Source organism: Adiantum capillus-veneris, chromosome 11 (genome assembly GCF_014529385.1).
Source record: "Adiantum capillus-veneris isolate H3 chromosome 11, ASM1452938v2, whole genome shotgun sequence".
Lineage (NCBI taxonomy): Eukaryota > Viridiplantae > Streptophyta > Polypodiopsida > Polypodiales > Pteridaceae > Adiantum > Adiantum capillus-veneris.
The window spans coordinates 30,533,002-30,555,864 of NC_140941.1; positions in this window are offsets into that span (position 1 = coordinate 30,533,002).

The window sequence follows — 22,863 nt, forward strand, 5'->3', positions numbered from 1 at the left end:
CTAACTGCTTCCAATAAGCTTCAAACTGCTCAAGGAAAATAGAGAAATCCTTACTTACATCCTAGCATACCGCCTTCAACCTTGCACCAACTTCCTCCGCCGTAATCACCTCTCAAAACCGCTCCAGAAACTGACATTGCAATCTTTGCCATGATCCTCAATCACTGCTCTTCAAACCATCAAACCATACCTTGGCTCGTCCTCGCATCAACAGCGGCACCGTCTGCAACTTGTCCGCATCCATCAACATACGCATCGGCAGCAGCCATAACTCGAAATTTGCTAGCCAATCCTCGCGATCTTCAACGCCCATAAATATGGTGCCAAAACCTGGCTCCACCATCTCTGTCAGCTTCAAATTTGACCATCGGACACCTCAACCATCGGCCAACCGCTTTATCGACTAAAAAACACCGCTTTCAACCTCAAATTGGAGCATCAGATAGCTCCTCAGTGGGGGCACCAAAAGATGGATAGGGAGAAAGGGGAACACACCCAGCACACAACACAATGCCTCACTATAGCCCAGGGTATACACAACACCCCAATCCACTAGATTTCACCTTCAAAACTCGATACTACCCACAAGCAAACCATCGCTTGCACACAACCATCAACACACACGCTGTCGTGCTGTGACACGTACATAGTGGGAACACATGCTACAAGATCTATCTTGTAACTTTTTAGATACATAATTATCTTTCCTATAATGTACATATGCATATTTAAGTATAATAATAAGCCTTCTATCTCATCCTATTATTTTTCTCAAGGGTAACCTATCTTTACTTTACCATCAGAAAATACTATGGGAAAAGCTCAATAGCTCCGCCTCTTTAACTTGGGGCAAAAAGCATTGATTCTTTATTTCTACTATCTCATTATCATCTCACACCCTAGCTAGATCCTATATCTAGGGTAAAATCCAATATATATATATTCTATGTATTTTTTATACGTTTCTTATATTTCTTTTTAAATAGCAACTAGGAGGGAATCAAATCCTAGTGAGACACTAGGTGACATGATTTCAAAGATACACTTATTTTAATACATTATTGCAAGCATGATTACAAAACTTTGTCAAGGAGCAATGTCATGCTTTCATATGGCATGAGGTGTCCTTTGGAATTAAATGAAAGTCTAAGCTAAGGGGACCACGGGAAGACTTTTGCTGCCAGAAATGAACCCTATTTTGATGAATTTTTTACACAAGGTTCCAATCTGAATTGGAAAATGATTTTAAAATGAAAATCGTAGCTAATGAGCTGAAGTTTTTGCCCATATTTTTACTTTTTTATTTGGAGCCACGGTTGAGGAGATATGATCAAAATACTGGACCCCAGTCTGCCCACATCATGCAGGGATAGCTCATTTCCAACTTTTCCAATTCCTATTCACACTGGCTCCTCTCTTCTTGTGTAAACCCTTGGGGGTTCCCTTCATCTATAAAAGGGAACCTCTTCTTCCTTGAAAAGGAACTCAAGCATTCAAGCCATTGATGAGAGGAATTCTTGAGGGAGTGAGTAGTAATGCCTAATTGTACTTAGCCCCATTAACATAAGCCCAAGCCTACACTTTCTCATAGAGGAAGACTAGCCATTCTTGTACGCTATGCTTGGAAGATCAACTCTAATCAAAGAAGGTGTTGTACTTGGCGTATCAATCAATGTTGAATTCTTACCTCTTCTTCTCTCTCCCATCAATAATGGTGCCGAAGGGTTTCAAGTAAGATGTGTTCTACATTGATGTTTTCTTGATTTCTTGTTGTTTTCATTTTCATCTCTAATCCAACATATATATATGTATCTAATCTCATCTCCTTAACCAAACCTATCTCTCTCATTCTTAGTAATTTATCCTGTCTACGTTCTCTTTGCTACAGGTACATCTCTCCCCGCAGTATCCTTATTGCCTACGGGCAAGAATAGGGCTTGGGAGGGAAACTTCTCATCTCTTCACTTCTCTCATATCTACATTTCTCACATACTATCCTAGATGAATAACCCACATGATGATCATTTCTATCGCTTTCACTCTGTACGATCTATTAGAATTAACGTATGGATTAGCCGTAAAATACACTTTCAACAACGTATAGTGTTTCTCTTCGGCCCTGAAAGGCTCAATGAAATACTTCTATCACCGGATCCCATCATACTACCTCTCATAGACTATAATTTTTCTTTTGATGTAAGCGTAGTTATGTTGCTATGAACCAAGAGGATTTGTACACACAATTAATCCCAATCACTAGACAAAATATATATATTATGGTAAGCACAAAACTACAATTCCAAAGAACAATTCGTAGCCTATTTGGTCAGCCAAGATTGAATGCCATTAACTCATCCATTAACCCTTTCATATTACCCATGATACGATATGACCATAGCGTTGATGTTTTCATCTTCGTATTGTTTTGACATTATCTTTTGTGTTCTTTCTGTGTGTGTGTGAGTGCAAGAGAGAAAGAGTGAGTTTTCTTTGATTGCACTTCTTTCCAAACCTTAGTCTTCATGGCATCTATGGTTTAACTCCTTCATATAGTTTTTGTTGAGTTCTCTCGCAAACTCTCACAGCCATAAGCCCGGTGCTTTCCTGGCAAGACCGCAAACTTCTCGACATATTTTTGGTGAACCCGACGTGAAACTGCCAGGGTGAGATTTTGTGGATAACCATGGGTGATCATGTTGAGCAACAGGGTATGCATTTTGACCCAGCAACAATGCAAATGTTTCAAGCATTTGCAATGTTCATGCAACAACAACATGCCATTGAAAGAAGGGAGATTTCAGCAACGAAGGCCATACAAGCAGTCGTGAATAGAATGGATCAGTTCAATGGCAAAGATGTAACCAAGTACTTACGCGAGTATGTGAAGGAGATGGAGCTGCATCGCGTGTCAGAAGGTGAGATGATTCAAAGCTTTGAGCTAGTTGTTGCTCCAGAAATTAGAGAGCATGTTAGGGTAATTAAAGATGGGCATGGGAGAAATTGGGAAGAACTCAAAGTAGCTTTAAAGGAGGAATATTTCATGGAGGACTCTGAGAGAGTGACCAAAAGGACATTCTTAGAATGGGTAGTCAAGCCAAACCAAGGTTATCAATAACAAAGCTACTTAGGGAATTTGAGCGGCGCTATGCACAACTCACCAGGACAGAAAGGGCCACACTAGATGCAGAAAAGACAGATCTTTTCTTACAAGCTGTAAGTAAAGAGTTTCAAGAAAATTTGGAGCTTCTTCTTGAAGATAAAGATGCTGAGCAAGGACTAAAGACCGACTGGAATGAGGTTGAAGGTGCTGTCTCACTGCTTGCCAAACGACAAAGAAGAAGGGACAAGATGGTAGTAAACACTACAAGTCCTTCCACCTCAACTTCTGACAAAATGGTAAAGCCTACTTTTATCACTCCTAAGTTTGATGAGTCCATGCTAGATGAGCTTGTGAAGGGAATGCGTGACTTGAAGGTGAAGTTTGCAAAGCTTGAAGAAAAAGGCCAACCATCAGGGCCACTTCCTAGGCAAAGACAACAACCCAAAGAAGGGTTTGTTAATAGATGTATTTGGTGTGATAGTACAGACCATGTAAGAAGGGATTGTGATGATTTTAGTGATGCTTTGTCAAAAGATGTTGTCTTTTTTAAGAATGGTAAAATTCACTTAAGAGAGACAGGTCTACCCTTAAGAATTAACTTTGGGAAGGGGGGAATGCAAACCTTAGTTGAAGATATGGCAACCAAGCATGCCACCTCTTCAATTAAGGCAGCTACTTATGGAGTAAAAATTGAACATTTTTGTGATGAAGAGGTGAGTGACCATCATGGTCAAATTTGGCCAAATGTCATGCAATTAGCTAAAAAAGGGAAAGCTTACAAAAGAGATTCTACATGAAGCAGGTGATTGCATACGTCTAGAAACAGGATGGAATGATCCAGTGGACTCATTGTTAGTGCATGCTTACATTACAAAATGCCAACAAAATGAGGCAATTGTAGAAGAGAAGCGCAGACGTGAGAATGCTGATGAAGGACCATCAAAAAGAGCTTCTAGAAGTGGGGGAAGAAGCGACTCAATGCCTTCTCAAACACCCTCAACACAAGGAGCATCTCCACCTGAAGTACTCATGGAGGAGTCTACAACAGGAAAGAAGAAAGAGCCAACGAAAGGTAAGACAAAAGGCCCAACTTATAAACTACAATCTGATATTGAGGTTGCTACAGATTTAAAGAAAGTCTTGGAGGAAAGGATCTTGAATAGCAAGATTGAGTTTACTCTAGGAGAAGTTCTTGGCATTGCAAAGCGTGAATTCCATGAGGAGATCATTGACATCATCAAGAGGAAGAGACAAACCCTTGCTGAAGTTTCTCGTCCACAGGTTGAAGGGGAAACCTCAAAGACACAAGGGATGCAATTGCAAAATAAGGAGAATGATGGAGCTGTGGTAGGATGCTACCAATCTAGTGGGAGAGTGAAGCAAGTGTATTTCTCAAATGATGATGAAGAAGTTGAAGATATTCCTAAGAGTTACTATTCATGAAGTCATTGGGCAAGGGCTACTACAGAAACTTTGGTCAAGGTAGGTGATCTTGAAGAGCCATTTGTTGCCTTGATTGACCATGGTTCAGAAATAAACATAATGTCAAAGAGTCTCTACAACAAGTGCAAATGGCCGATGGACACAGATCATGGCTGGATGGTAAAAGTGGCAAACAATTCATCCGGTGAATTGTATGCAGCATGTCCAGGTGTGAAGGTAACAATAGGTGATGTAAAGATTGACCAAAACTTCTTTGTACAGGATACATCTTCATATCATCTCATCCTTGGTGAGCCCTACATTGTGGGAGTTCGAATGGAAACAAAGGTAATGGATGATGGTTCAGCATATGCTAGGATACGTAGCAAAGATGGTAAACGAGCTGTCCAATTTCTCACAGTTTGTGTGAACCATGAAAGAAATCGTGAAAACCTCAGAGAACATCCTCTACCAAAGGTGAGCAAAGAGTTTCTCTTGTTCGAGAAAAGCTTCAGACACAAAGAAGCGAGCCATCGTGGGTTAGTAACCCACGATGGCTCGCTATAGAGGTTGTAAATTCTTTCGGCTATAGAGGTTGTAAATTCAGCCACACAATCATCATTTGTTCTAATGGCCGGGTTGGTCAAAAGACGACAAAGGGCGATGCGAGGCAACAAGTAATTGTATGGCACAACATGTGCATCAATCCAACCCGATGAGAGGTGGGTATCAACCATGGAACCAAAGAAATCGGTAAGAGGATCATTACTCGTGTTTTTCACAAGGATGGTCGTCGATGTGATTGCACTCATCGAAGGAGACACTTGTATCATTGTCAAAACGGACGCTCCAACCATGGAACCACTCTCTTGAGTGGTGTGCAGAGGATTTTCTTCTTGGGTAATTTGAAACGTCATCTCTTCTTGGTGGTCCACATCTTTGGATAGTTTTCTTGTTAAAATTGGCATCTTGTTTGTAAATTAGGGTGCTTATGGTTTTCAAAGAATCAATCAAAGATGAAAGCAATATGAGAGGTTTGAAGGTATCGAAACAAGGTTTAAGAGAAATGATGAAAGGTGAAACTAATATAAGAAGGTCGAAGGTGGGAATAGGGTTTAAGAGAATGAAATAGAAGAGAGTAGGAGTAGAAGGTTTAGAAAGGAATGAAGCAATGAAAACAAGTGAAATAATCACAGTGGCTTTCTAAAATAATTAGAACGTGATAAAATCACTAGGTTGAGTTTAAGTAGAATCAGTGTTTAAGAAAGGATTGCCTTAGTTTAGGCTTGAGCCGGTTGAAAATGGAGACTACGTGGTTACAAACCATGGTAAAGGGAAGAAAAACTGGTGAAATATGTGAGAAAATAGTTAAAAAATTTTACAAATTTTAAATTTATGCTAGTGTTTTCGGTTCGTTTTTTTGTGGGAAGGAAACTCAGTCATGGTCGCTTATTAAAAGAGACTTTTGTGAATATTGACTAGAATTAAGTTACAAGATGTAAGAAAAGTCAAGCCATGTGAGGCTGTGAAATGGAATGTGAAATTAAAAAAACTCATTAATATATATGTGTGTGTGTGTATCCATAGAATTTACTAGAATTATGCAATTGAAGTTCCACTTTAACATTCTAAAATAATAGAATGCAAAAAAAGTCAAGACATATCAGGATATGAAATGAAAGTGAAATAAACATTTAAAGTAAGTCTCCATCATGGCACTGAGAACAATGAAAGTTTCCCTAATCCAAATGTGAGCTTTTATAGGCATTTTGGAAAAGGGAAGGGGGGGGGAGGGCTTAGCCACTAGCAGGCGGGAGAGGGCAGGGAGGGGAGCGGGGGCAATTGGGTGCTCGGGGGAGGGGGCAAGGGACACGAGGGGGCATGGCGGGGGGCAGGGCGGCAGGGGGCACGAGAGAGAGAGAGAGAGAGAGAGAGAGAGAGAGAGAGAGAGAGAGAGAGAGAGAGAGAGAGAGAGAGAGAGAGAGACCCTCCCCTTGCTGCCCCCCCCGGCCCCCTGCGTCGTTCAACCACCCAGAGAGAGAGAGAAAGAGAGAGGGAGAGGGAGAGGCCCCCTCCCCCTGCCGCCCTATGCCATCCCTCCTCCCCCCTGCGCCACCTGACCGCCCAGAGAGAGAGAGAGAGAGAGAGAGAGAGAGAGAGAGAGAGAGAGAGAGAGAGAGAGAGAGAGAGAGAGAGAGAGAGAGAGGAGGGATGGGGGAGATTCACACAGGAAAGAGAGAGCCGCCACCCCTTCCCCTGCCCCCCCTACGTCGCACGTCCGCCCAAAGAGAGAGGGAGAGGCCCCTTGCCCCCTCCCCCCCCGCTTGCCGCCCCCTGCACTGCTCGGTCGGAGAGAGAGAGAGAGAGAGAGAGAGAGAGAGAGAGAGAGAGAGAGAGAGAGAGAGAGAGAGAGAGAGAGAGAGAGAGGTCACACGAGGAAAGAGAGAGAGAGATGGGGAAAGAAAGAGAGAGAGGGGGATGGGGGCAGTCCACATGGGGAGAGAGAGAGAGGGAGAGGAGGGGAGATGGGGGCGGTTCATGCAAGAGAGAGAGAGAGAGAGAGAGAGAGAGAGAGAGAGAGAGAGAGAGAGAGGTGAAGTGCACGTGCGAGAGCGTTTGTGTGTGTGTGCAGCAATAGAGAAGAGAGAAGAAGAGATGAGACACATGTTTGGGTGGACTCCAAAACACAATAGTGTTAGGGTCATGAGTCCTTATTCTTTTATGTAGAATGAATGGTCAATGTTAGTTCCCAATTAGTCTCCGACCGCCCAACACTTAGCGCAGCACATTGGGCTTTACCACTCCAACAACCTCCCACTTAAAGGACAATGTGCCTTTAAGTTGGGGTGATAATGTATATATACATACAATACAGGTAGACAATTGTTAACCCTCACGGCTCATGGACACCCTATCACCTACGACGGACGTTGTATTATTTACTTGGTAGAGTCAGGTATCGGGCTTGTCGGTCCAATAGGAAAAGGGTAAGAGTGATCGCCGATGAGAGGCGCACTTTAATTGGGACATTCAAGGGATTAGTTGGCTAAGCATGGAAGTGTGAATGGGGTGAGCTCATATAAAAGTCAACTAAACCTAAAATTCACTTATTCTCTCATTTGTGCAATTGAAGAGTGCTCTTGCTCCATCTTCATATTCTTCTTCTTCATCTCCTTGTGTGTGTGTATGCTTGAGAGAGAGAGAGAGAGAGAGAGAGAGAGAGAGAGAGAGAGAGAGAGAGAGAGAGAGAGTGCGATTGAGCATTGCGACAACGGCACGGCGGCGGTGAAGCAGTTGAGTGCGGCGTAGCGGCGTCTCCCTCTTCTTCGCGGCGAGGAATCCTCCACGAAGCAAGCGTAGAACGGTGAGTGACACACCATTGTCATCTTTGAGCTTACTAGTTTAGGCTTGTTGTGTGCTTGGAGCCATTTGTGGATCGCACGCGGTGTATCGGCAAGCTCCTTGCATTGACACGTGCGACATACGCGCACATTTTGGCGCCGTTGCTGGGGAATGCCGTACACTAAGCTTGAATGGCACTCTGTGCTTCTTTTGTGGTGCAATTTCAATTGTAGGAAAGGTAAGGAAGGAGGGTGTGTGTGTTGAGAAGAAGGATTTTGTGTTATACCGTGTATTTTTTTGTTAAAGGTGTTTTCAAAGGTACTGTGTTTATTGTGTGTGTATTAAGGTTGTTAGTTTTCTTTGTTAATGGAGTTTTCAAAGGTACTGTGTTTATTCTCTGTGTACTAAGGTTGTTAGTTTTCTGTGCACAGTAAGTAGGAAGTAGATCTGTGAGAGTTAATAGAGTGTGTTAGTGTGTAACAGTAGGTGTATTAGTTAGTAGGTAGATAGAGTGTGTGTGCGCTCTCGCGCAGGCTGCGACGACCTTATCCTTAAAAAAAATAAAAAAATAAAATTTTTTTTTAAAAATTTTAAAGGTAGGACCAGGATCGGGAATAACTCCCAGACCCAAGCCCAAGCTCACGCTTAGGCGTAGGCCTCAGTCGCCTTTTAAAATTACGAATTTTAGCTTCACACGTAGCTAAAAATTGATTTTTTGAGGACAACGGAACTTCAGATGCTCGAAAATTGTGCTGTAAAGCACACGGCGACCCTCTCAGTGATACGCTCGTTTCGAGCTATCACACACTTTAATAAAAAAAATCAAACATTAAAAACGTAAAACACGAGTGGAAACGGACGCTTAAAAAAGGTAAGAGGTTAACCTTCGAGGTTATTCGCTCTGGTCGTGTGGTGGAGCAACTAGAGAGAATTTCGACTTACACGAGTTCTCAATATCCACCTACTTTAGGTTTCGGGCCCTCGGCGGGGACCCAAGGCAGTACAAACCAAGACCCGAACATAGCGGCTAGTGACTCTTTCTCTGACTACGACGTCATGGAGGGTTTCCCAATGCCTAATCCCGATAGCTCAAGCCAAGACATGCATGCCATGGGTCCTCGGTCCGGGCCGAGCGTGCTTAGCCGCCTAAAGGAAATCTTTAGTAGAGCCACTCGCTTCGAACATGGAGCTAATGATGTAAATGAGGGGGGTGGAGAAGTAAATTCACCATTCATGACCAACGTAGACCCTATACCCTTAGAGAACGTGCACATGAATACTTCATTCACTGCACCTCCTGACTCTTCATAGTTATTTCCCTCCGAGGTCATATTACCTGATGGTAGAAGCCTTGCCGAAGTGAAAGAGGTTGAGCGATATATCCTTGCAACGAGGGAAAAGGAAGTCGAGAGCTTACGCAAGGCGGAGCAACGAAGAGAGTTAAAAGCGAAAGCTCCTATGTCAATATCCTTGCTAAGAGAGCAATCAAGTGCTCCTGAGTTAGCAACCCCTAAGGGCCAACCCCTAGAAAGCAACACTGTATCTAGCTCAAAGGACACCCGTAGCACCTCAATCCTAGATGGAGTGTTCTTAAATGAGAACTGGGAGTACGAAGTACAAACAGAGACTCTGACCGACCTACACACAGGTCACACCTATCACGTGGGTTGGTTAGATGTCCTGCAATCCACAATGGGTGCTACTAGTGTGGAGGATCAACAACAAAGAGTTTGTGAGGTCATCCATAGGGTTATCGAGTTAGAGAGACAGAACAAGGGGATCAACATGCCTTCAATGGGTCTCATGAGATTCTTGGATACAGGGAAGGCTAAACAACCAACCTTATCGCAAATGGAGACTCCCTCGGTAAGTCCGATGGATCCTCCATATGTTGTTTCGCCAGGGGTCTCAGTGCAATCTGAGCCAAGTGATAGCTTCACCTTTTCAAGTCTAGCTCATCTTTCCCTTGATGACACCACGACTACCCCAATGATGAGCATGCCGAGAAACACGCCATGGACCTCATTTGTTAGTAAAGCACCACTACATGGTAGCTCAATGCCTGCAATAGTACCTACAAGTGTGTACCAATCGTATGCACCTATGGGTCATCGTACTCATGTAGTCCCTATCCCTTCCATTGTTTCAACTACCTATGCTCCACAATCACAACAACCAAGTTCTTAATTCCATGGAACTACACCAGCTAGCATTAGCATGTCACATCCAACGTCTCTATGCCTAGGGCCACACATATGAACTATGGACCACCACATGGCACAACATCGTACCCAACGTGGAACCCAAGGGCTTCCCATGCGCCAAGCCCGATGCCAATACCTACTCCACATGTAGTCTCTGGAGCACCTCCACCCACAGTGCCTGCTCATTTAGGTGACTTGGCAACATTTTCTCAAGCTATCGGTCGATCTATTGCTGAGAATATGCGTTACGCGCCTGATAGAGAGCCTAGAAGTAAGGCAGTACAAATAGCCAAGCTCACACAAAAATTTAGTGGAGACCGGGATGTGAGAAAGCATAATCAAAATGTTTGAACAAATATGTGACTCTCTAGGAGAACACAATGACCTGCATAAGAGTAATGCTTTAAGCCTAACCTTAAGTGGAAAGGCAGGGGATTGGTATAGAACCCTAAGGGTGGAAGAAAAAACGATTTACCCTACTCTTAGGAGACTGTTCTTAAAAGAATACATACGAGAGGGAGTACTTTGGGGTGTAGCCTCTCAGCTCCAGAAAGCCCAACGAGAGGAAGGAGAGTCGGTGAGAGACTTTATTAGTCGCTTGAAGCATTTGAATTCTCGTTGTAACCAAATGAGCACTTCAATAATAATCAATTGCTCGATAGATTCATTAGGGGATTACGACATGAGAAAATCTACAACAGCTTAGTCATTAGAGGTATCACCACTTGGGAAGCAGTCACCACTAATGCGATCCAATTGGAGGATAATTTAATGATTCAAGGAGAAAGAGTGTCTGTTGAGTCTAAATCTATTAGCTCACAAGCATCGGGGCATCAACCAATGACCCTAAAGCCTATTGCTAAGGAGGCAAAGATATCTGAGATGATTTTATCAGATCTCACCAAGCATCGGGGCATCAACCAATGACCCTAAAGCCTATTGCTAAGGAGCCAAAGATATCTGAGATGATTTTATCAGATCTCACCAAGGCTATTCAAGAGAGTCTTAGAGACAATCGTGCTTCGTAGAACAATCATATGTATCCAAGAAGGGAGCAGCAATGGTGCTCAGTATGCTATGGACCGCATGGTACCAGTGAATGCCCTACTTGTAGAGTAAAATTCAATGGGAATTGCAATGCCTGTGGGAGGTATGGCATCAAGCTAAGGATTGCATAGTATTTAAGCGCGCGATGGCCAATAGACCAACCTTAGCATGGACAGACACACCTCGAGAGCCTGCATTGATGTTGGCCCCACCCCTTGAACAAATAGCACAACACATGGTCCCTAGGGCCCAAAATTTTGTTCAAACAACACCTTTACCACCTCCAGTGCTAGGACCGCAACCACCACATCCGAGAATCACTTCTGTGAATTAAGTGGGTTGTGAGTCATCTGTTGCTTGTTTGGAAGGCTATGAGGAAGATATAGATCCTAATATTGCCTATAGGATGGATGTGCTTGAAGAAAGTCCACAATATTACATGGAGGACTATTGGGGACAAGTCAAACCTGTATATCAAGTAGCTGCTCTTGCTGCAAGAGGCCAAAATATCAATTACACTCCTAAGAGACCACCTCTTCAATGCTATGAGTGTGGAGGTCCACATCGTGTAGCCGAGTGTCCTATTAAGCTACAAAAGAACGCCACACTAATGCAAACCAATCAAGCAAGCACGTCTACAATGCCGATACTCATGTGTAATCGATGTGGCATAGATCATTTGATTGCCCAATGTCCAAATAATCTAATGCACCAATGATCACGCCGTTAAACTTGATTGAAGTTACCGAGGAGCCATCACCAAGTACACCCGTGGTACCAGTAAACGTACTCACACGATCGATGCTCCAAAAAAAAAAAAATATTCTTGAGGAAAGAGACACGGCATCAATTGCCCAATCTCAAAAAAAGAAGAAAAACACAATGAAAGAGATCGCAAAAAGCAGCAAAGTCAGACCCCATTTCAAAGACCAACATAGGGACTGGTGACGACCCCGTATATATGAACGACGCTGAAGAGGATTCTGATTCAGGAGGAACCATGGAGACCAAAACGACCACTAAGATAGAAACCAACAAGGAAGATCTTCATGAGCCACAATGGCCAGGATCCAAGAAGAAGATAGGAACTTATCCAAACCCTATAGAGGAGATTGAGCGAGTCAAGCAATTAAGGAGTTTGGTAGAAGACACCAAATGGGATCTAGAACCAGCACCTAGGAAGATCCAGATTATAGACACCGTGTTCCCTACGCAACAACAACCTCACCAAGACCATAGACCCTTAGCCATACCTAGTGTCATCCGAGAAGAAAGTGACTGAACGTCATGGGAAAGTGGACGTACTCAGTTCTTGATGGAAATAATGTTTACAGAGGGACTACCTGATCCTATCGAAGAAATGGAGATCCCATCTTCCCGACGTCAAGGGACTCAAGGCCAAAAGGTGCCGTTAAACATTGCAAAATTGATGGATTTCATGTCTTCAGAAGTTAGAACCACCATCATGTCCAAACTAAAGACCCTGAGCTAGTCTCAGCTCTTCGAGCCTTCCTCAATGGAGAACTAAAGTTTGGGCTACCACAATTTGCACAGATGGATGGAGCTGGGGAGATGCCAATAGAGGAGGAATACATAGATCCACAACCCAACCTAGATGAGAACCTTGTTATAGAAATACCTGTTAACAAGTTGGGACAATACTTTGAGGGTGATGAATCCAATGCGACCATACCAATCACTACTAAGGGATTAACTGTGAAGGGAATCCTTGATGGTGGCGCTGGGGTTAGCATTGTGACTAAAAATTGCTGGGAAACTATGGGAAGACCTCACCTTGCGACCACAACCATAGTAGTGAAGATGGCCAATGGGTCTATTGTTAAACTTATTGGGATGCTAGAAGATCTCAAGATCAAGGTCTTTGGACATAAAATAAGAGTTACCTTCATTGTTATGGATTTCTGCAAGCACACTATGGCATCGGAGATGATCCTAGGACGTCCTTTCATGAGGGAAGCAAAAATGGTGCATGACTGGTCTAAAAACCATGTCTACTTGTAGTTCCAAGATTCTGTTATTCGAGTGGATCTTGTGACTTGTCGAGCACATCCTCTAGGAAATAGGTTTATAATTGATCATAGATCTGACACCACAGTTCACTCGGCCCCATTGCAGTATTGCTACACGTGTAAAGCGGACACTGATGTTGGGGAAGATTCTCCTTATATGGATGTAGTACCTGGGATGACTGAGTCGGACAATGTGGATTGGGTCCACCTAGCGGCAACCATAGACACTTGGGGAAACAAGGGGACGACCTGGGTAACAGCTGAGGGAGATGAAATGCCCGTACCCTTAAATATGCTACAAGCAATTCATATAGCTTCTGACAAGACTCATCCTAATATAACGAAGAAAACATACAAGTGGGTTCCTAAATCTTCTTTAGCGACCATGGTTGATTCTAAAAAATAGAAGCATTGTCCCACTCTCTCCAAGAAATGTAAGAAAACATGGCGTTGGATTCCTAAGCGACTATTGGAAGCCCAAGGCTACTATCAAGGAAATGATCAAATGTGGGTCCCAAAATGCAGATTGTGTTCTTACTTGTCACCTGATCCATGTGAGCCCAATCCCGTAGCTCCAAAACGAATCAATGATCGTGGAAATTTTTTTTCATAGAATGCTACACACCCGTTCCAGAGCTAGTTTGGGTACCAAAGAAAGAACGATTTGTTCCACCTAGCTCAGGAAGGGGGGAGTCCCATGAAGCTTCTAGCTCCTCATGTAATGCATCCATAGAGGTAAAAGCTTCTCCACAGCCTCCACCTACAATAATGGACCTCCATAAAGTTACAAAGGAGTCCATACCTCCCAGTGTTCAAGAATCACTTGATGAACCACTTCAAGTTCGATCCTGGGAGAGTACCTTACCACCCTTGCAACTCGACGAGACACCTAAGGTAATAGAAAACTAATGGCAAAAATCCCCACCTATTACCAACTAGAACAATTGGTTTCAAAGGGTGACAAGCTCATTTCAAACGGTATGATCTACCCAAGGAAGGGGGGAGTATTTTCTGACAGTCATCATTCACTTGCTTCCCTCTCAACCTTCCTCCCTGACCTCTTAATCTCCAATCTTAGGGAATGTATATATAAAGCCTTATACTCACAAAAAACAAAAAAAATAAAGAGCAAGAGCAATTAGCAAACGAGTATGCACAATAAAAGTCAAAACATTGACTCAGACCTACACATTTGCATCCGGTACACTGAAACAGAAACCTATGCCATAAAACACCTTTGATCCTCATCACTCGAGTGATGGAGGGTAGGTAGAATTAGTACGATAGGAGTGTTTCTGTTTTAGAGTTGAGTGATTAGAAAAGTTCCTTTTTCCCACTGATGTGCCTCCTAGAGGTATTCTTTGTGTTTCTTAGTGTGTACAGGAACGTGTTGTTGTTGTTAGGATTTGGACCTTCATGGGATCTTTCTCTCTTTCACACTTCAAATCAAGCGCAACCATCAACACAAACAGGTGTTTCTTGTCCATTAGCATTACCCCTTATCTTTTTGCATCCATGTTTGTCTGCTTTAATTGTGATTGATAGCATAATTTCCAGCACATTTGCTTAGTACCAAACATTAAATCAATGTAATTTTTTGTCATAATCACTTGTCTAGATTTAAAAATCAAGCCGTCCGGCTAAGCTAGTTTGACCAAGCTAGGTGTTAGAGATCTTCTCTTAATACCATGGGGAATGCCTTCCTAATAATCAATGGTTACTTAGGTTCTTAATCCGATTTAGGTAGCATTGTGTGAAATGTACTAGGGCTTTCTAGTAGGCTTGACCCTATTGACCTTTAGCTTAAGTATTATAAAAGGAGTTTACTAGTGTGATGAGCCTGGGGAGGTGTAACAGTGTTATATGACCCCCCAAAGTTACAAAATAAAAATGTTGAAAATGAACAAACAAAAAATCAAAGTGCCACAATGTAAAGTCTTAAGCTGGAAGAGAAATCTCAGCTTGATTGGGTACTTCACTCACATGTATCGCCTATGGTACTAGAGTCCTAGAGGTTCCCAGTGTGGGTGCTTTTCCTTGAAAAGCAAAAACCCAAGGCATACAAAATAAGCACACACATCAAAATTGAATCATTGTGAAAAGATTTTGGGGGGGTCAAAGAAACGGTAATCAGTCAGGCGATGATTTCATGAGAAATTCCTTTTTATCGTAGCTTAACTACAAGGTCTTTTAGGTATAGCCTCTAGTCAGCCCTTGAACATGAAATACTTGGCTCTCGCGATTAAACAACTTAATTGACCAGAGAAAATTAAGAAGCTTACCCATGGTATTAATAGTTGATCTTTAGTGTCTTTCGAACGTTAAATTAGCTACCCCAGACTTGTTTAATTTTTACCCTTACATCTGTTTATGCATTTGATTATATTGCAATTTAACACTTTGGTTGATAGACTTGTTGCTTTGGTTTCCATTGCATTGTTGCTGGTGTGGCTCTTGATGTAGAGGCTTCGTGGGAATTTTGTGAAGGAGTACGAGCGGAAGTGCGACGCGAGAGAGAGTGCGAGAAGAAGAGCACGACGATATGGTGAACTCGCTCTACTGTAATGTGTAGAGCATAGTGAGTTCTTATTAGGTTTTTACAAAAGAATATGTGTACATACCTGGCGGCCCGCCCACTTACCTGGGCGGCCACATTGGGCTTTATACCCCAACAACCTCCCACTTAAAGTCCAATGTGGTACTTTAAGTGTGAGAGAAGCTACTATACAAGCTAATATACAAGAGATGTAAAGAAGTGATGTACTACCCTACACCTAACTGCTTGCGAAAATGCGCAAAGCTCTCTGAGGGAAGTCCTTTTGTAAGTAGATCAGCAGGATTTTCTGTGGTGTGAACTTTGACAAGCTGAAGTTGCTTATCCTCGAGCATTTCCCTGATGAAATGATACTTCACATCCACATGCTTTGTCTTTGAGTGATAAACTGGATTGCGAGCCAATTGTATAGCACTTTGACTATCACAATATAACAAAGGCATCTCTTCTTTGATTCCCAAATCTGTTACTAGTCGATTAAGCCAAATTGATTCTTTGCATGCCTCTGATGCTGCAACATATTCAGCCTCTGTAGTAGACTGAGTAACACAATCTTATAATCTAGAACGCCATGATACTGCTCCACCAGCCAATGTAAAGACATACCCTGATGTAGACCTTCGGTTGTCTAAGTCACCTGCATAATCTGAGTCTGTAAAACCCTTTACACTTAGCTCCTGACTCCCATAGCATATATGCATACTCTTTGTAGCTTTCAGGTATCTCAATATTCCTTTCACTGCCTCCCAATGTTTCTTGCCTGGGTTTGACATGTATCGACTTACTACTCCCACTGCAAATGCAATGTCTGGGCGAGTAGCAATCATTGCATACATCAAACTACCCACTGCAAACGCATATGGAATCTTATCCATTTCAGCCTGTTCTTCCTCAGACACGGGACAATCTTGTTTGCTAAGTTTCACATATGGTGGCAATGGAACACTCAGTGCCTTTCCCTTCTCCATATTGAAACGTTGAAAAACCTTGTCAATATACTCTGTTTGAGATAACCAAATCAACTTCTTTGATCTGTCTCTCTCAATGCGCATACCAAGGATATGACTTGCCTCACCCATGTCTTTCATGTCAAACGATTTTGCCATCTTTGACTTCAAAGCTGAAATTTCTTCCAAGTGCTTGCCAGCAATCAACATGTCATCCACATACAAAATAAGTATCATCCAACTACCATGCTTAGCCTTCTTTGTATATAGACAGTGATCGAACTCACTACGTTTGTAGCCTTGAGAAAGCATAAACTTGTGGAATTTATGGTACCATGCCCTCGGTGATTGTTTTAAGCCATAAAGACTCTTTAACAACTGGCATACCCAATCTTCCTTGCCTTTCTCAACAAACCCTTCTGGCTGCTGCATGTAAATTTCCACATCTAAATCACCATGCAAGAACGCTGTCTTGACATCCATTTGGTGCAACACCAAATCTACTATGGCAACCAATGCAAGAAAGCATCTCAATGTAGTCATCTTGACCACCGGAGAGAAGACTTCATCAAAGTCAATGCCTTGTTCTTGCTTAAAGCCCTTGGCAACAAGCCTTGCTTTGTACTTTGGCTGACTATCATGAGCGGTGATCTTATACCTGTAAACCCATTTACAAGGTAGAGCCTTTTTGCCCTGTGGTAATTTAACTAGCTTCCATGTCTTGTTTTTATGCAGAGCTGTCATCTATGACTGCATGGCCAATTGCCAATTCCCGGAGTCCTTCATTTGCACTGCTTCCTTGTAACATGAAGGCTCATTGCAATTAGTCAACATGACATAGTTCATAGATGGAACAAACCTATCAGGAGGTCACGTGACACGTCCAGATCTACTCACAATAGGTGGCTCAGGCTCAGCCACAACCTGTGGTTCCACTCTATCCTGTCCTTGCTCCTCTTGAGCCCGGACATTTTGTCTTGCACGTGCAGGTCCATCTTCTTGGAAGACAACTCTTCTAATCTCCTCAACCCTCTCTGGTTTAGAATGATATTTGGATTCATTAAAGTGAACATCATTGCTGCGGACAACCTTTCTGGATTCGGGATCCCAAAGTCTGTACCCCATCTCACCAGAATTACCATAGCCTAGAAAGATGCACTTTCTACTCTTTGGCTCAAGTTTGTTCCTAAATTCCTTTGGAACGTGAGTATATGCCTCACAGCCAAAGACTCTGAGATGCTTGTATGAGGGCATTTTGCCTGACCATACCATCTCTGGCACTGAATCCTTCTGCAAAACCTTGCCAAGAGATCTATTTACAAGATGAACAGCTGTTGATACAGCTTCAGCCCAAAACCCATTTGGCAGCTGTGCATTAGACAACATACTTCTGACCTTCTCTTGTATGGTCATATTCATCCTCTCAGCAACACCATTTTGAGGAGGATTGTAAGGAGCAGTAAGTTCACGTTTTATACCTTTTGACTCACAAAAGTCCTGCTTCTTGCCACTCTGATTCTCCACAAGTGTCACAAACGTTTTGAAAACACTAAACGCTTCATCCTTGTGCTTGAGAAAGTAAACCCATACTTTCCTCGAGTAATCATCTATAAATGTCATAAAGTAAGAAGCTCACCCTAGAGATAGGTTAGGCATAGGTCCACACAAATCACTATGAACAAGTGCCAACTGTGTATCTCTTCTACTGCTTCTATGCTTATGTGGTTGCTGTGTTTGCTTACCATACAGACAATGTTCACAGAATTCAAAATCATTAAATGAAAAGCCAGACAAATAACCATAACGAGACAAGATTTCCATTCCCTTCTTGGACATATGTCCTAACCGGCTATGCCACAAAGAAACGTTTGGCTGCTCGGTTACATTGATTACATTTTTAGAGACATTTGATACATAAATCATGTAAAGTCCTCCAGACTTTACTCCATGTGCTACTGTCATAGAACCCTTGGATATCTTCCACATGTTCTGTCCAAAAGTGGTGACGTAGCCAGCATCATCAAGTAAACCTGTGCTGATCAAGCTCTTTGTAATTGCGGGAACATGTCTCACATTCTTCAGCGTGAAAGAAGAGCCATTCTGAAACTTCAATTGAACATCTCCAACACCTAAGATCTCACATGTCTGCCCATTGCCTAGCCGAACATGATCTTTAGTGGTCACATAAGAGGTAAACCACTCCTTGTTTGGAGACACATGAAGTGATGCCCCTGAGTCTATAATCTAGTCACTCAGTGCATTTCCATCAGATGCTGTAAGAAGACCTGAGTCCATTGTATTCTTCAAGAAGTAGATGTCTCCTGACACTAGACTGTCATCCTCTGCAACAGTGTTTGTCACATTTATTTCTTGAATCTTCACTGAGGACTTGTTCTTCTCACCATGGTCTTCAGCTTTCTCTTTGCCTTTTTCTGCTTTCCATTCTCTGCAGTCTCTTTTCATGTGACCCTTCTTGCCACAATGGTAGCATTCTATGTCACTCTTGCCTTTAGCACTGCGGGACTTGCTACGAGACTAATTTCTCTTTCCACCTTTGTACTTTTCTTTGGTCCTTCCCCTGACAACTAAGGCTGTTCCTTTGCCTTTGTCCATTGTCTTTCTATTGGTTTCTTCAGTAAGCAGACTTCCTTCTACACCTGCTATGTTCAAACCATCTGGAGGTGCAAAATTACTCAAAGCTGTGCGAAAAGTGTCCCAACTTTCCGGCAATGTGATCAACAGGAACATAGCTCTAACAGGTTCATCAAACTTGAAACCTTGAGCTGACAACTGACTATAGATTGTGTTGAATTCATTCAGATGATTGGACATATGTGTCCCTTCTTTCATCTTCAAGTCAACAAGCTTCTTAAGCCAGTATACCTGTGAAGCTGCACTCTGCTTCTCATAAAGATCACTCAGCTTTAATCATGCTTGATAAGCGGACATTTTGTCTGCTACATTGAAGTAAACGCTTTCTGCCAAAGTCAGCATAATGGTAGAAAGTGCCAATTCATCCATTTCGCTCCATTCATCTTCGTCCATATCTTCTGGTTTTATCCCCTTGAGCTTTATAGGTTTTATCTGCTTCTTTTGTACCAACACGTGCCAAATCTGCTTCTTCCACAATGGGAAATTGGTTCCATTCAGCTTCTTGAATGATATGTAAAGAGCAGTGTCCTGTGATCCAGCCATAGCTACGCTTCACAATAGTTTACTTTTTTGGGAAAAATTCGGCAGAGTTTCCCCTGTAAACTGACCTCTGAACCAATATCAACCTGTCAAATGAACCAAGAAAGCTTCAGATTCTGCAGAAATTTTGGCAGAGTCTCCTTTGTAAAATGGCTCTGGTGTACTAAAAACAGACCAAAAAACAGCTCAAAAAACACTGTCTCTCTGACACTGTAAGCTGTGGGTAAATCTGTCCTGCACATGTACTGTCTCTGACTGTCCTGTCACTGTCCTGTAAGCATAAAATGCGACAATGCCTCAACAGCAGTAAAGCAAAGATGCAATCCCAACTGTCTAACTCACAGTCAATAGAGGGATCGCTCCAAGACCTGTGTCACCGAAAGGATCTCAACATTCGAGAATCCCCCAGCTCAATAAAACCTCACTGGAGCCTCAACAAAGGCTGCAGTAAATCTGACAGTACATAGACTTCCCACAAAGTCATACATCCACAAATTTCCCACTGTATGCTGTAACCGCTGCGGCGGTTGTTTGTTGCGTGACTCACAGCCAGCAAACCCTCAACAGACATACATCATCTCTGACAATACATCCCATGTGGAAGTACCTGCAATGTCAGGATGAAATCTGGAATATCAAGCAGCAAACACAAGCTACCTGATGAACTAGTGGATGTCGCCTACAGTCTGTGTGTAGATGCGCTCGTGTTGTATGTGACATGCCTCCAAGAACTGTGAGCCGTCCTTCGATGTGTAGACAGCCACAAATCAACACTCTAGGAGTGTCGATATCCTCAGCACCTGCAATCGTAGGCCGAAAACCCCAAATTTGCAGAGTCGGATCTGCACCCGCTGAAGCCATGTAGTAAAAAATGGCCTGCGCAGAACTTTGCCGAAGCCGAACGGTGACCGAGATGACCGAGGGGGCCGTGTCTTTGCCTGTCGAATTTCACTCCAATCTGAGCTGGTGACTCTAGCCTCCTGCAGTGCTGCCCCGAGCCTCGATCTGAGCTTTGATACCAGTTGAAGGAGTACGAGCGGAAGTGCGACGCGAGAGAGAGTGCGAGAAGAAGAGCACGACGATATGGTGAACTCGCTCTACTGTAATGTGTAGAGCATAGTGTGTTCTTATTAGGTTTTTACAAAAGAATATGTGTACATACCTGGCGGCCCGCCCACTTACCTAGGCGACCACATTGGGCTTTATACCCCAACATTTTGATGGAAGCTCGTTGAAGGTAAAGTCGTCTGGCGAGGTTGATATACTTCAATGTTTACCTTTGCTTTACCTTTTTCCACGATGGTTGGCGATTTCTTCTTTGCATGGATTTGAGAAGCTTCATGGAGTCTTACCGTTGTTGTTGAAGCTTTTGATTGTTGTCGAAAAAAGATGTTCCTCCAGCTTTCTTTCAGGACCAGACTCTCTTTGATATGATGGGAGTTGATTATGTGGAAAGTATCTTTATACTCCCCGGTACTCAATTTGAGTACAGCTTCTGCCACTCCACAGCTAGGAATCGGCATTTTTGAACTTGTATAAACTGTTTCTTCTAGCTCATTGATAGGTGGCTTTCCTATCATGATCCACATTCCATAAGTCATTAGATTCTTGTTGCTTCTGGATCTATTGCGGCCAAACATGTAACCTTGAGCCCTGTTTGTCCGCATAAATTGAATTTGATCATCGTAGGAGATAGTCCATCTTCTTCCTTGTCCCTGTTCTTCTTTTGATCTTGCGTTTGTTGAAGATTTGCCGTTGAACTTGGAATATTTTCTCCTTCATTTGCTTTCATTTGCACTTTCTCTGGAGTCTGCTTCTTTGAAATAGATTTTGTCGATTCTTCAGGTATGTCAATGATGACATATTCTCATTGTTGCTCTGCTTTCTTCATGTGCACTTTGGCATCATGCTCCATGACGTTGCTATCTGTTTCACCTTTTCTGCCTTCACACTCACAAATCTCGATAGCTTCCTTCAACACCTTTATCGTAAATACAGGAGTTATATCATACCCTTCCTCATCACAAAATTTAGTCGGGGTCGCCTCATTCACACACACATTAAGAGTCGCTAGTATTTGATCCCATCCAAAGGGTTCAAATAATTGCTCTGGAAAGGGTTCCGGTATGTAAGCTTCATCGTCCATTGATCTTTTTAGGATGCAATCCTCCTTCACTGAGCTTCCACACTTCGAATCACCACACATCCAAAGTTCTTGTTTGGTTTGTAGCCACACATGTATCTCTTTCCCATTGACTATAGTAGAGTCAATTTCTTCTATAGGAGTTCTATTCACATCTCTATAGCTATGGTCTTTTATGCTTATTTTTGTGGTGATCTTTTTATGTCTCAAGTAGATATAGTCATAGCCCCAATCTTGAACCATTTAAGTTGACGCATGAAAGGTCTTCCTAAAATGATATCAAAATTGTTCCATTTTCCAAAATCTACTATTGCATATGTATGTTCATATTCAATTCCACAAGAAGTCACAATAATTTGCTATAGGATACCCAGAGGTTTTTCCGTGTATCCATCTGCAAGTTGCAGCTTCATTCTAGTTTTCCTAAACGCTGGTCTACCCCATTTTTCCCAAATATCTTTTGTGGCTATGGCTACTCCAGCCCCACTATCAAGTATAGCCAATGTTTTAACTCCTTTGTGTTCCACAGGTAAGGTGGTGTTCCCTTCTTCTCCTTCGCAATATTCCCCCACCTTGTTTATTGGCACAGGTTTAGCGTTTGCACTTTCTTGTTGAGTTTTGTTTGATTGTTCATTTGAGGGTAGATCTTGAAGAGGTATCTTTAATCCCATCTTTCCCAATCTTTAATCCCATCTTCCCCAAATTGTTGCCTACTTCATCCCATACATGTGGTCTAATCTTAAGCAGTTCAGATAGAGTAATGGTGCACTGTATTGGAGCTGACATCAACTCTTGCATACTCTTTGTATCCATCATCTTGGATATGGATTTCCTCTGAGATGGCACCACTCTAGTCTCTGAGTCTACCTCATGTTCTCCTAT